Raw genomic sequence first — 13,329 nt, forward strand, 5'->3', positions numbered from 1 at the left:
CTCCTCTCTACCCTGGTTGTCTTTCTGGTTGCAAAGTAGAAAGAAATCACTGAGGCTTCCAGGCTTTGTTGAAGACTGCTATTTTTAAGGTGTTATATTTGATTTACTTTAAATCTGACCAAAAATTCCACCTTGGGACCAGACCTCCTTTATCAATGTTATTAGCTAACCTTCTGCTTTTGCATGTAGATTTTTAAGGAGGAAAGACAAAAATTGGGCTTGTAAGAGATGCTAGCTCATCACCTTAATGATGACAGCACCATCCTTTGCCCAGGGATACTGCAGCATATCACTGTCTCCTTAAATGTTTCTTAAATTACAGAAATGAGTTTGTATTGAATTACAAGATCCAAACACCATCAGGTTTTCCCATGTGCTCCTTTGTCACTGGCATGGGCTAACCAAAACTCTCCAGGCTTTAAGAGAGTGGGGACTGTGGTCCGCGTTGTGCAGGTTTTGCCCTGGGAATAGCTGAAGACATCACATTTCAACCTGTCCCTTATGAGCCCATTGCTGCTTCACATGTGATCTCTACTGTGCAAGACCAATTTTAAACCCAAGGTCTTGAAATTATTGACTTTCTGTGAGAGCCTTTCTCCAGGGACTCAGGAGGACAGAGATGGAAGGGGCTGAAGATTTCACTATCAGTCTCACCTTTTCTCTCCTTGCCCTGCAAGCACTCCTTAACGTGGCTCTCTGCTGACAGCAGCGATATTTTAGTCAATGTGCATGTACAGAGATGTCTGTTCATCTGCTGAGCAGCCACCAGCCCGGGATGGACAGGTCAAAGAGGGTCCACACTGAAAGGGTGCTTGAGCAGCTGGTAGCAGGTCAAAGGCTGTGCTCTCCATTGGGCAGCTCCTTCGTTTTGGGAGAGGTGCCCTAGGACTGCCCTGTGCTCAGGCTTCAGCCTTGCAGCTGAGGTTTGCTGCTTTTACCTCTCCACTGATGGTGTCTGTACACTAAACTTCAGGGGATTTCTAACCTGCCCTGCCAAGAGAAGACAGATATTTCTGGAAGCAGCAAGATGTGGTCCCAGCAGCTTCTTCAATTCAGCACTGAGGCTGGGTCTTTCACAGCTTGCATAACCCCAGTTTGCTTTGGGATTTTTGCTGAGGGGATATGATGCCAAGGGCCCCACACTAGAGGTTTTATTTCACTTCCAGAAGGCTGCCTACCATTTCTATATTATCTCACATGGTCATGGAGCACTGCAGGTAATAGAAACCTTTAGTTTTCCTTGATTATGCACAGCACAGTTTGCTTTGCTAGGCATCCTCGTGGGCCACAGAGCCTGCAGCCTCCCAACATGGGTGAGGGGACACATTTCCTTACTGCAGACAAGTTATCTTGAAAATTTCCTTGAAGTGTTCCAGCTCTGCAGATAATGAACACTTGGGCGACTTTGACTTGGGTTCACTCCTTACCAGCTGCTCATGCCAACTCTGGGCCTCCTGGATTCCTCTGGCCCAGCTGCTGCCCCTGAGAGGGTCTGGTAGCCCATTTATGCCACAACCTTGCCTCCTTACATCCAGCCATGAACTCCATTTGCTAATCCTGATCTCTGCCCTGCAGGGAGCTGATCTGGGTTCCTGACAGTGTGAGCTGGGACCTAGCAAGGCCAGCAAGGAAATGTTGAAACCCAGATATCTCCATTTCACTTTAAATTTTGGGGGGAAAATCCTGAAAACCTCTTTATGGAGATTGTATTTTTGCAGCAGCCTGTTTCCTCTTTCCCTCTCCTTCTTTGCTTTCCCCACCTCTTTGTCTGCTAAATAAAACAACCTACATTTTTGACCTGAATTACTTTATGTGTCCCTGAAGGCATATGCAGCTCCTTGGACTGCAGGAGGGTTTTCTTCTACAGTGCAGTCAGATACCATCATTAGAGATGACAGTCAAGCTGGATCCTCCACCCCCCCCCCCCCCACCCAGTCTGAACACTGTATTTCTATTTTGCAATACAAACAATAACTCCCTGAATTTATGTAGCACTGACTGTTAGGGAGAACATTGGGCTGCTTTACAAACAGGCAGGCATCAATCCTGTGGGCAAAATACCTCCCTGTTTCTGCAGGTGAGAACTGGAAAAGTAAAAAAACTGCCAGCATCACTTAGCAAGGGTCTGGATCTGCCTGCACCTGGATTTACATAAATCAGGAGTAACTCCAGTGCAGTGAGCAGACAAACCAGCAGCACACGAAAACCAGGACCCCAATCTGAAGATGGCTCCTCCAGCCCCTGCAGCATCTTCCACTCTGTTCTGCTAGTACCTCTCTCTGGCATCCAAATTTCCCCAGGCTCCCCGGAGGGCATCCAAGGACCAGGAATCGCAGAGTAGTAGCAGGAGAATGGGGTGGGGTGTCCTTTCCTTTTCCCTCACCTCTCTGCTGCTGGAGCTGAGGGAGCAGCTAAACCCCTGCAGAGAGTCTGTGGGTCAGGCCTTAGCAAAGCCCCACACAAAGAACACGTTCCGAGCGGTGAGTTTTTTAAAAGGACAATGAAATTTCTCATTCTAGCTCATTTTAACACTCTGCCTCTAACATGCATGGCAGACTTGCTGAATTAAACCAGCCATGCTAATTTCTCTTGTTACAGCAACCCTGTGTAACACACAAAATGCTCAGCTTTAGAGGATGATATTATAAAGAAGGACACTGTAATTTAGTGGCTCATTTAATGTGAACCAGGAGAAATATGAGACATGCCAATGCCGCACTGGGGCTCTATTTATATCCTTTTTGGTGTGCAGTATGATTTATAATAAAGGATCATTTTTATATAGTATTAGCATGGAAATGGAGCTTACTGGGTTACCATGTCTGAAGTTAGAAAATATTGTATTAGAAGAAGCTCTGCAAACACCATGTAAGAATAGCCCTTTCTACAATATTAAATCATGATTCCAAGCTTTTTAAAATAAATATTAATGCACTCTATTTACCTAGGAATCCAGGCTTTTATCAGTGCAGCAGGAAGATCTACCTCTCTGAGCTCAAAAGATTTGTGCAGCCTCACAGGGTTCATTTTGTGGCTCCCAGCCCCACTGCTCAGCAAGCACCCTGTGGCACCCTCTGGCACTGGGAACATCCTCCTCTGCCAGGAGCCCAGGAGGGGGGCAAAAAGCAGAGAAAGCAGAAAAGCCATGTTCTTCTGGGGAACTGGTGTCACAGCTTATGAGAAGTATTTCCTTCCTCTGTTCCCCTGTGCATGAAGCCCTCTGGCCCCCTGCAAGTGTCCCCTGCCTTGGGGATGTTGGTGGGGAGGAGGAGGGACCAGGATTTACCCCCTTTGAGGTTTTTTGGAGGCCACACAGTAAGTAAGTAGTGAAGCCAGGATGAGAGCAGAGCCACTCCTGGCACCTTGCCCTCTGCATGATTCAGAGCTTGTTTCAGAAGCAAGTGGACTGCGTAAAATTTCATTTGTCCATCAAGAAAGCAACGTGTTCTGCTTCCCATTTAAAGCTCGGGAACTTCATGATGATTCAGAGCACATTCAGGAATGCACCTCTACATTGATTTTTAGTGCCAGGTACCACAATGTGTGCCAGTGATTAGTTCTGCCATGCAGGTGGGCAAAGGAACAAAATTTGGTTTAGAAACAAGGGGGCAACTAATCAGCTGGAGGATGCCAGTGAGAAGGAGAGCTTGCACAGGCAGAGCACTGCCTTTGGAAACATCACATCCACTGGAGCTGAAGTGCAAGGTGGGGAGATATGAAAGTTTTTCCTTAAAGCATGGAGAATGCTGGTGTTGCTTAACCCTTGAGGAAAGATGCTCAGCCCTTCCTCTTATCCCTGCTGGGCAGGGAGGAGCTGCAGGAGGCCGCAGTGCCCCTGCTGCCAAGCCCCAGTGCCTCTGACCAGCTGCACAGCTGAGGTTTGGCTTTTGGGGTGATTCTTTTGATTCTTTTAAATGCTGGTGGGGCTGATGGCTGCACTGGCCATCCTGGACCAACCTGCAGGAAGGGCAGCCATGAGAAAACCACCGTTGGTGCCATTCATAACATTGCATGCAGCTGGCAGACTGTGCAAGCACATGCTCCCAGTCCATGCTCCCTCCAGGTTCAGGACAAGATGGATGTCACCCTGCAGCCCCCAGCACACGATGTCTTCTAGAGGGAAGTCTCCCTGCTCCCCATTCTCCCAGCTCTGTGGGGACACAGCCACTGTTGCCAGCCAGGAAGGTGACAAGCAGGAGCAGACAGAGCCAGAGCTGACTCTGCTTCCTGCTAAGCCAACCTCAGGGAAATTACCCAGCCACTTTGAATAAAAGTGAATTAAACAGCCTGGCAGTAACTCAGGCCATATTTTATTAACTTGGCCAGAACCAAGTAACATTAATCCACCACCCTGAAATTTCTTTTTTTACAGCCATGCTCTAATATATGAAAATGTGCTGGCAAAATTTTCTGTAGGTTACAACCTCCCAATTAGCAACACTCACACGGTGGGAGGGTGATCCCTTAGATAGGGGCTGAGATGCAGTGTGGAACCCCACACAGCCCACCCAAGCACCAAGGAAGCAAGTGATGGTTTCCCCTGGTGCTTGCTCTGCCACCCTGGGGAAAGCCCTAGTGGCTCATCACATTTTAAGTGTGGGATGCAGGTGCCTGAGGAGCTTTGGTGGTCACTGGGAAACAGTAGGCACTGGCTTTAGCCCACAGGAGTGAACTGCTCTGCAGAGGTGCCTCCCTCCCTCTCTCCCTTGCCTGTGTAGGAAAAGAGTTTTCTTGGCTCAGCAATTGCTATGGCTCAGTTCTGTGAAACTGGGGTTCATCTGCTCAGACTGCTGGGTATGATGCCTCAATGCCCACCCTTTCTTTAGATAAGACGCACCCTAGAAAAAAGTCGGGCATCTAAGGAGAGGCATAAATCACCTCCTGCACAAGTTTCCCCCTCTGGGCTACCCACAATACTTGGTGGAGTTCAGGACAGGGCTGCAGAGCAGGCCTCCACTTGCCGGTGGCCAAGAGTTCCTGTCACTGGCCCCACAGGAGCTGCCAGGGGGGTCAGCACTCCTGGGGAGCTCTTCAGTGGGTTAGGAACCCACCAGGATCCCAGGGAGTTTATCTCTGTGTTTTACAGATGCTGCCTTTAAGCTTAGGACCGGCAAGGGGGTCACCTTTGGTACAAATTAACATCTGCCCCAGTTTCTGCATTCTTGTGCCCTGTGTAAGCCTATCAAGAAATACAATTGCCCTGCCTTCCTTATTTATTAGCAATAATAATCCTAATAATACTTCACACATCAGTAGGAGATTCCATCTGAGGAAATGAATGCACTTTACAGACATTAATGATTCAAGATACTTTGCCCATCTCTGAGATACGGAGGAAAACCATCCTTTCTTTTTACAAATGGGAAGCTGGAGCAAGCCGTAGCTAACTGATTTATTGCCATGCAGGAAGGCAGCAGTGAGGCAGGGTGAGAGTCCAGTCTCCTTCATTACTGCCTGTGACTCTGGCTGCCTTTTTCTGCATTTCAGCCAACCTCTTCCCCATGCCCACAACGCTGCAGTGGTGCCATCAGAGGCTGCAGGCTCTTGGGGGCCAGACCCAACTTGCTCACAGTTCTGTTTTGGGGGTTGTTTGCCTTCCCAGCGCTTGCTTGGTCAAGGTGGGCTGGTCCTTGAGTGGCTGCAGCTGCTTGGTACTGCTCTGACCAGGTTTGCACCAGCAGTTCCTACATTTTGGGGATGCCCTCTTAGTGCAGCAATGTCCTACACTCTGTGAATGTCCTCAGGGCAGGTGGGTAGCCTGTCCAGGGGTTTGAAGAGCATGGCCCACCGGGAATGGGTTGGGCATTGCATCCCATCCTGGGCAGTGTTATCTGGCCTTTCACTGGAACCTCACCTGTGGGTGGCTGCAAACATGGCCACCATTGCCCACTGACTGTCCCAGTGCCTGAAGGGTGGGCGTGGGGAGAAGAGACGATTATAAATAGTCAGATGAACTCCAGCTCACTGGGCAGTGAATTTTTTTGTATATAGCCTCTTTGTAAAATGAAACTAGCCTATGCCTCTCAGGGTGGAAAAAGAAAGCGAGAGGGGACCACACCTCTTCTATTATGTGCGTGGATCTGCCCATCAGGGTCTGGCAGCAGTTGCATAGTTATATGAAATGCTTGCTATAAACGTGGGACTGCTGGGTGGTTGGTTGTTAACTGTTTAGAGCACAACTTGAAATAATACCATTTGGCCTGAACCAGAGGCTGAATTGGGATTTTCCGCCTTAAGGCGCCACCATATCTGGGTTGTCTGCTTCCCTCTGCTATGCAGAGCTTATAAATAACCCCCTTCTCATCCTCAGAACAGCTTCTCCTTTTTGTTTTTTTTTTTTCTTTTTTTTTTTTTTTTTTTAAACATGAGAAGGAGGGGAAAAAAAGGCAAGCAGGCAGGCAAGCAATAGTGAAAGTGCCACCATGTTGTTCTATTTTAAACCCTGTTTGCCTGCAGTTTCGGATGCAGGCAGGGGAGGAGACCACTGGGTCAGCCCACCGCCGCCTGCCCAGCCGCTGCGGTGTGCGTGTGCCTGTGTGAACTTATTGTTTTATCCTCACGTCACCTTTCAGCCTGTGCCGCCCTCCCTCCCTCCGTCCCCGAAATCTTTGATTAATAAGTTTGCTTGCTTTTTATACCCACACATGTGGCGCATCTGGAGCAAGGCGTGCCTCTGCTTTCTTGTTGGGTTTTTTTATCTCCCTCTCTATCTATACGTGCGCGATATTTCTTTTTTTTTTTTTTCCTACTTTACTTGCGACTGCCATGGCAACTGTTACATGTTTGGCAAAAAGCTTACGGAGAAGAAAAGGGGCTCAGCGCTCAGCTGGCAGATGTCCAGTGTAATCATGCTGCAGCGCCGAAATGAGGCCTTTGGCCGGCTGCCGAGCTGGGGAGAACAAAGATGTCAGTTCCCCGTGTTGGCGGCGGCGCTTGTTTGGCACCCTTATATGGTTTCCCAGAACTCCTCGCCTTGGCGGCTTTCCATTCCCTTTAGGGCAGCAAACAGGATTAGCACACACAGACTTGTTTTTCTCTTTTCTCCTCCAACTGTTCCAATGACATCATCCCTGCTGCATTCAGCTGCCAGCAGGGTGACTTTGGGGGTGGATTTTTTTTTCCCCTCTTAAAAAAAACACCACCGTGCACACACCAGCAAGTACGATGATTTAGGTAATGCTTGCACACCTTTCTTGTTAAATTAAAGTCCCCAAAGTGCAGAAATCTCAGGCTAACCAAGCCAGATGCACCGCATTTTTTTCCTCTTTTTTTTTTTTTTTTTTTTTTTTCTGGTCTCATAATTGAATTCCTGCAAGATAAAAATCTCCTTTTCCTCAGTAGGCTGTAATCAGTGCTCGAAGAGCTGTGGTTTCCAACTGCCCTCGTCATGTGCTTCCTTATGAAATTCCACAGAGAAATCTTCTTGGCTTGGGCGCTGATTTAAAGGGCCCTGGAGTGGGATGCAGCCCCTGTTGGTCCCCCAAAGTCGCAGGGCTGCCACCACCCAGCCTGGCGTGCAGGGGTGCAAGGGGGCCCACGTGGCTGCTCTGGCGTAATGTGGGAGGCAAGCCCTGTCTGTAAATGAAGGACTTTGCTCGGGACACTTTTTTGTTGCTGCTAGTCATAAAGAGTGGGGACAAAGACGTACAGGAGAAACCATTGGATTTTCTGCCTTCTGGACATCTTTTATCCTGGACATTTTCTTCTTTCCACCTGGTCTCTTTGCCAACCAAATAACAGAGTCATGTCTCATTACCAAGGAGCGCCAGCATCTTCCCGCAGCAGGAGGTGGGCAGCCATTGGTGGGGAGGCCAAGGCCAGCTGGGGCAGCAGGGCTGCCTCCCCACTCCCGCACCTCCTTCCCTCCCGGCAGCACTCCTGTTTTCCTTGGCGCAGGCCACAGGATGTGATGCTTGTTTCCTCCTGTTGATGCAGACGCAGGGAAGGGGCCCAAAGGGGATGGTGGGCTTTGCATGAAGCGTTGCTCAGTGATGGAAAAGCTCCCCAGCTCAAGGCTTGCCGCAGACCACTGGATGTTAGTCAGCATAGGAAGAGCTGATTGGTCCAGTTCCTCATTGGGTCGTTCAGTTTTTCCACTGCAGAGGTGGACACACAGACAGATGGACAGACAAATGTAGACGGCAAAGCGGAGTTGCTAGGAAAGCTTTATGTAAGCGGCTCTCGGCCGGCAGCTGACAGTGCAGCAAGTGTTCAGCTCCCAGAGCTCCACATCAAACCTGGCAGCACATCAAAACCTCTGTTTCATAACCCACTAGAAATAGGATTTTCTAACAGTGCCAAGAGGACTCGCCTTGTTGTGCAGGGACCTGGGATTTTACCAGTTGTTAATGGTTAACTAGTCAATGGCCTAAAAAATTCTGTAGTGCCCTTCCCCATGAGGAAGTACGTGATTTTACCAGGCTGCTGCCATGCCACCCTGGTCCAACTGTTAATAACATAACTCTGGAATTAATTAGCAATTAACAGCAACCAAATAATCAGATGTCAGGAGAGAGGCCATGATGCTATGAGTGACTTTCCCAGGATGGGAACTGCCCTTCACTGGATGCGTCAGCTTGGCTGCGGAGGGACCAAGGCAGGAGGGGGGGGGCTTCCCCAGGGAAGCACAGATTTCCAGAGGCAGAGATTTCATGTGAAGCAGAAGGCACCAAGAAACAAAACTGATGTAGCTCAATCCTGACACCTTAATCCCCGTGCAGTGGTGACCCTCACCTGCCCACTCCAGATGAAGAGGCTGGTCTGTATCTGGTGGCCTCCTCTGGCTCCCTCCTCTGAGGGAGCAAGGCAAGAATCAGCCATGTTTTGCAGTGAAAGACAAAGCTCCTGGAGTGCTTTGCAGAGCAGGGCTGGGGCTGTGGGGAAGGGGCTTGCTGAAATGGTGGAGGGCAGAGAAACCAGAGCACTGCCTGCATTCCCTGCCTGCTTGCTAAAAACCCCAAGAGCCGCTCGCCTCCTCTGCTCCTGGGCACCAAAGAAGATGGCTGTGTGCTCCCACCCAGGCCTCTCCCCATCCTGGCTCCATGCTGAGATGTGCTGATGGCAAAGGAAAGGCACTTACATTTTTTCAGACATTGAAAAAGCACTGAGTGCACTAGATACATGGATTAATGGAGATGGAAAACACTCAAGTATTCATCTTATTCACTACTCTCTTCTTGCTGATGAAGAGTTATCCCCTCTTGGACATGATCCAGTCTTTTGTCCAGCCTTATTTCCAGTGATTCAAGTGATGGGGCTTCCTTTGGGAAACTTTGTCACTGCCTAATGCACTTTGCTGTTAGGAAGTGCATCTTGCCTTGCATTTGGCTTCAGCAGTTTGTCTCTAAGCTCTAGGCTTGCTTCCCAATGTGCCAGCTGCTTGTGGGCTCCTGATTCCTCTAGGCAAACTAGATGTCTTGGACTCACTTCACTATCTCCATAGCTCAGTCTTAATCCTTTAATAATTTACTGCTTTCCTCTTCTTGCTGCCATCTGCCCCACACTGGCCTGGTTCCGCCATACATGGGCAAAGTGTCTCTGGGTGGAGAAAGCCTCCCTGGTGCTGGGCTGAGGCTCCGTGGGCTGCGACGGCAGTGGCTGCCCGACAGCTATGTGCTTCTCCAGCTCTGGGCCAGGGAGTGTGAGCTCAGTGGCTGGCACAGGAAAACACAGCTGGAGGGATGCTCTATTTAACACCAACTACTAATGGCCTGAAGGGGTTGTTCTGGCCAAGTAGGACTGCTGAAGCATAGAAACACCCTGGCTGCACAGAGCCTTTCCCCTGGCCATGCTCCCTGCATGGGAGCAGGAGAGAGGTTTGGGTGAAGGAACTTCTCAGTGCAACTCCAAAAGGGCAAACATCCAGGTCAGTTTGAGCAGGGCGTTCTCGATCCTGTCCCCCTGAGGAGCATCACCAGGATGCCTTATACCCAGCTGCGTGCCTCAGCTGGATGGAGAAAAACTTCCCGTGTAGTCAAAATAGTTGGACTGGCCCCGGTTATATCCCTGAGGGTACCTCATGCAAAGCAGTCTCTTTTCCTCCATGGCATTCACAAAACTGGTGTGAGCACCCCTTGTCTTTCATGGAAGTACGATCTGCAGCTGATTCTCATGTGATTGTCCTCCTCTGTTTGGAGGTGCAGGGGTGTCCCTGTTCCTCACCCACCACCTTGAATTGACCCCAGAGAAATACATTTTTGTGGTCATATGCCAAGTCCCTTTTTGTCCTCTCACCCCATTTCCCTTCTTTTTGTGTCCCTGTACTTGCAGCTCCTTGATACGGAGCCAAAGGGGCCATGAGTGCCTCCGCCCTGTGCTCCTAACCCCAGCAGGAGCGAGTCCTGGTCCCTAGCTCCCCTCTGGCTTCTTTCGTCCCCTCACACACTGCACCCCCTGTGCCTCAGGCATTGGTCACAGTGCTCAGCACAGCTTGGCCAGGGTCAGATGCCTGCATTCCTCCTCGCCCTGGGACCCAGTGCTCTTCCTCTCTTTTTGTTTCCTTTTGTTTATGGTACTCAATCCAGCTCTCAGGCCATGCGCAAATGCTCTGCTCTTGGCCAAGTTGAATTCCTTTCAAGGAAGATTGCACAAGAGTTCAGGGCTGGTGCTCGGAGCCAGGCCTGCTGGGCTGGATGTTTTGTTCTCTCGGCCCCGGTCCTGCTGGAGGACCTGCTGGCATGAGCTCCCGCCAAAGCAGAGTCAGCAGGATGCTTCACGGGCTGCCTGGCTGGGAGGAGCCAGAGCAGCAGTCCTGTGAGGTCAGGGACAGGCTTTGCAAATACAGTTTGAAAAAATAAAATAAAATAAAAGAGAACAAGTTTGTTTGGGATGCTTTGCTCTTTGTTAAAACCATGGATTGATGGTAAACCCAGATTCCTTCAGGTATAAATATTCTTGTTTCAGTCTCACACTGGGGCTGGGCAGTAAAAGCTGTACTGGCTGTGGTAGAGGAGCCAGGCTCTGAGTGGTGAGGAAGGGCCTGACAAGCTGAAATAGCTCCCTCCAAGTCAAAGGGGGTGAGGTGGCGGGGTTCAATAGTGACAGCTGTGGTTGTGTCCTGGAGCCTGAACCTCCTTCCCTTGGCTCACGGCTGGGGTTCGCAGTCTGCCTGGCCTTTGGTGAGGGAAGGCACTTACTACCCCTCAAGCACAGCTTGTATTTCAAGTGATGTGAAATCCTTGCTCCATTGGTTTAAAAAAGCTGCAGGCGAGTAGTAAAAAAAAAAAAAAAAAAACTTTGTTGTTTTTTTTTTTAATGGTTCTTAACTTTTTTTGAAGGCGGGTTTGTTATGTTTGGTTGTTTGGTCTGTCTTTGTTGACCTTGTCAACAAAGATATCAGCAAAGAGATGATATGGGAATACTTGGAAAAATCAAACCTATCTGCACAAGCAGGCTGCAGTAGTGTGGACCCTGTGAGAGTTAGCTGACCTGCTGAGCCTCTGTCAATTATTTTTGAAAAATCATGGGGAACGTGAAGCTTGAGGGCACAAGAGGTTCCTCAGCAGCTTGTGCTGAGATGTTGAAGTGCCTCGGGACACCCATTGCCATCACAACTAAGAAATTTTGTTTACTTTCCTGACACAGGACCTCCCTGCTTTGAAGGAATTTGGAGTGACTCAAAATCCCTTGGCAAATATCTGTCTTTCTCAGAGGTGAGATTCATCTCAGCTGACTGTAGAAGTGTGAAAGTCACACAGTGATCCAAGTTAATCATCCTTTCTCTTCTCTCACAACATAAGGAGCAACAGGCATCTCACACACACATATATACATATATATATATATATGTTCAGTGGGGCAAATATCTTGCTGTATGTGCCCACCTCCTCTATGGAGCATAGTGGGAGCCTGGGAGTTTTGGTTAGCCATAGCTGTCCACTTTAGAGAAGATGATCACTAAATGGTATGTCCTACCCTGGAGAACAGGCTTATTCTTGGTCCTTTGGAGGTGCAGAGGAGGTGCTTGGTGAATTACGGTGGCGATGCAATGACACACAATTCTTTCTCTGGCTCCTAGGTTCTAGCGCAGCTTCTTGGCTGTTGGCAATCTCATCAAAAACCCTGATGAATGCAGAGGTGCAGCTCCTGAATTATTCTCACTTCCACCAGTTTCATTTGAGAACATGGCGATACTCTTCCCATGCTTTACAGTTTAACGTAATGCTGATAAATGATACAACAATGATAAATTTTCATTTTATTTAAAGCTGTTTATCATCCATATCTGTTATGGAAAGTCATCAATTATGCAAAAAGCATGAATGTTTAAATAGCCCCTAAAGCGTCTCTATTTATGGATTGTACGTTGTGTATTCTTTACTCCTTGCTTGTGCACACACTGGAGAGGCTCCTCCATTAAGTATCATTTTTGCATGAAGAGCCTGAAAAATGGAACTTGACAGGGAGATCTTAGACAAGCGGGAGGTTTGTTGCAAAATGTGACAGAGCCATAAAAATTCCACATTCTTGGGAAAATCCCTCAATGCTTGAAGCTGGGTCTGAATCAGAGGAGCAGTGAACTAGATGGATGCAGTGTATCCAGGGTCAGAAAGCCATGCTCCATGGCTTGCCTGAAGTCACCTTCCATAGCTTTGCCAGGGCCTCTCAGTGGAGGGGAAATAAATGGGTCCTTCATAAGCTCTCATTAGCAGAGGGGTCCACACTGTTCACGGCCCAGTGATTTTTCCAGTCTGTGATCCTTCCTAAAAGCCACAGGAACTGAATCCCAACAACTGGCATGTGTGTGGACCTTGATGCAGAGACTTGTGCCTTGCAAAGGTGTGCTCCTGCTCTGGAGTGAGGGAGCAAGATGGATGAAATGGCCGAGATGTCATAAGTCAGGCAATACTGCTCATCTCTGAGTTTGCACAGCAACCTCTTTGCTACAGAGGGCCAGATTCTGGTGGCAGACAGTGTCTTTGGAGCCACCTTGCATTAAGACCAGTGTAATTGGCAGTTTGTTTTGGCCTGTGCATTAAATCATGGGAATGGGGAGCTTTTACAGCAAGGAACGAAGGTCAGGGAGCGAATATCAAACAGAGACCCTGTAAAGAAGTTGAAGATGTTGGCATCTTGAATCTCTTCTTTATTTCCTTTCAAGATGCTGGGGGGACAAAAAGAGTTAAAGTAAGGAAATTAGATCACAAAACCAAATTAACTAAACAGCACCGCCCTGGCCTGATGCTGATCTCGCACATGGTGTGCCACTAAATCCCGAGAAACCCAGCACACATCTGGCTGTTTCTGGGGCGGCTCTGTCTATTCAGGCCTGCCAGGGTGTTGGAGGGGGCCCGCAGCTGCCAGAGCGCTCGGCAGCGTGCGACAGGAAAG

The sequence above is a fragment of the Anomalospiza imberbis genome, chromosome 3 (genome assembly GCF_031753505.1).
Source record: "Anomalospiza imberbis isolate Cuckoo-Finch-1a 21T00152 chromosome 3, ASM3175350v1, whole genome shotgun sequence".
NCBI lineage: Eukaryota > Metazoa > Chordata > Aves > Passeriformes > Viduidae > Anomalospiza > Anomalospiza imberbis.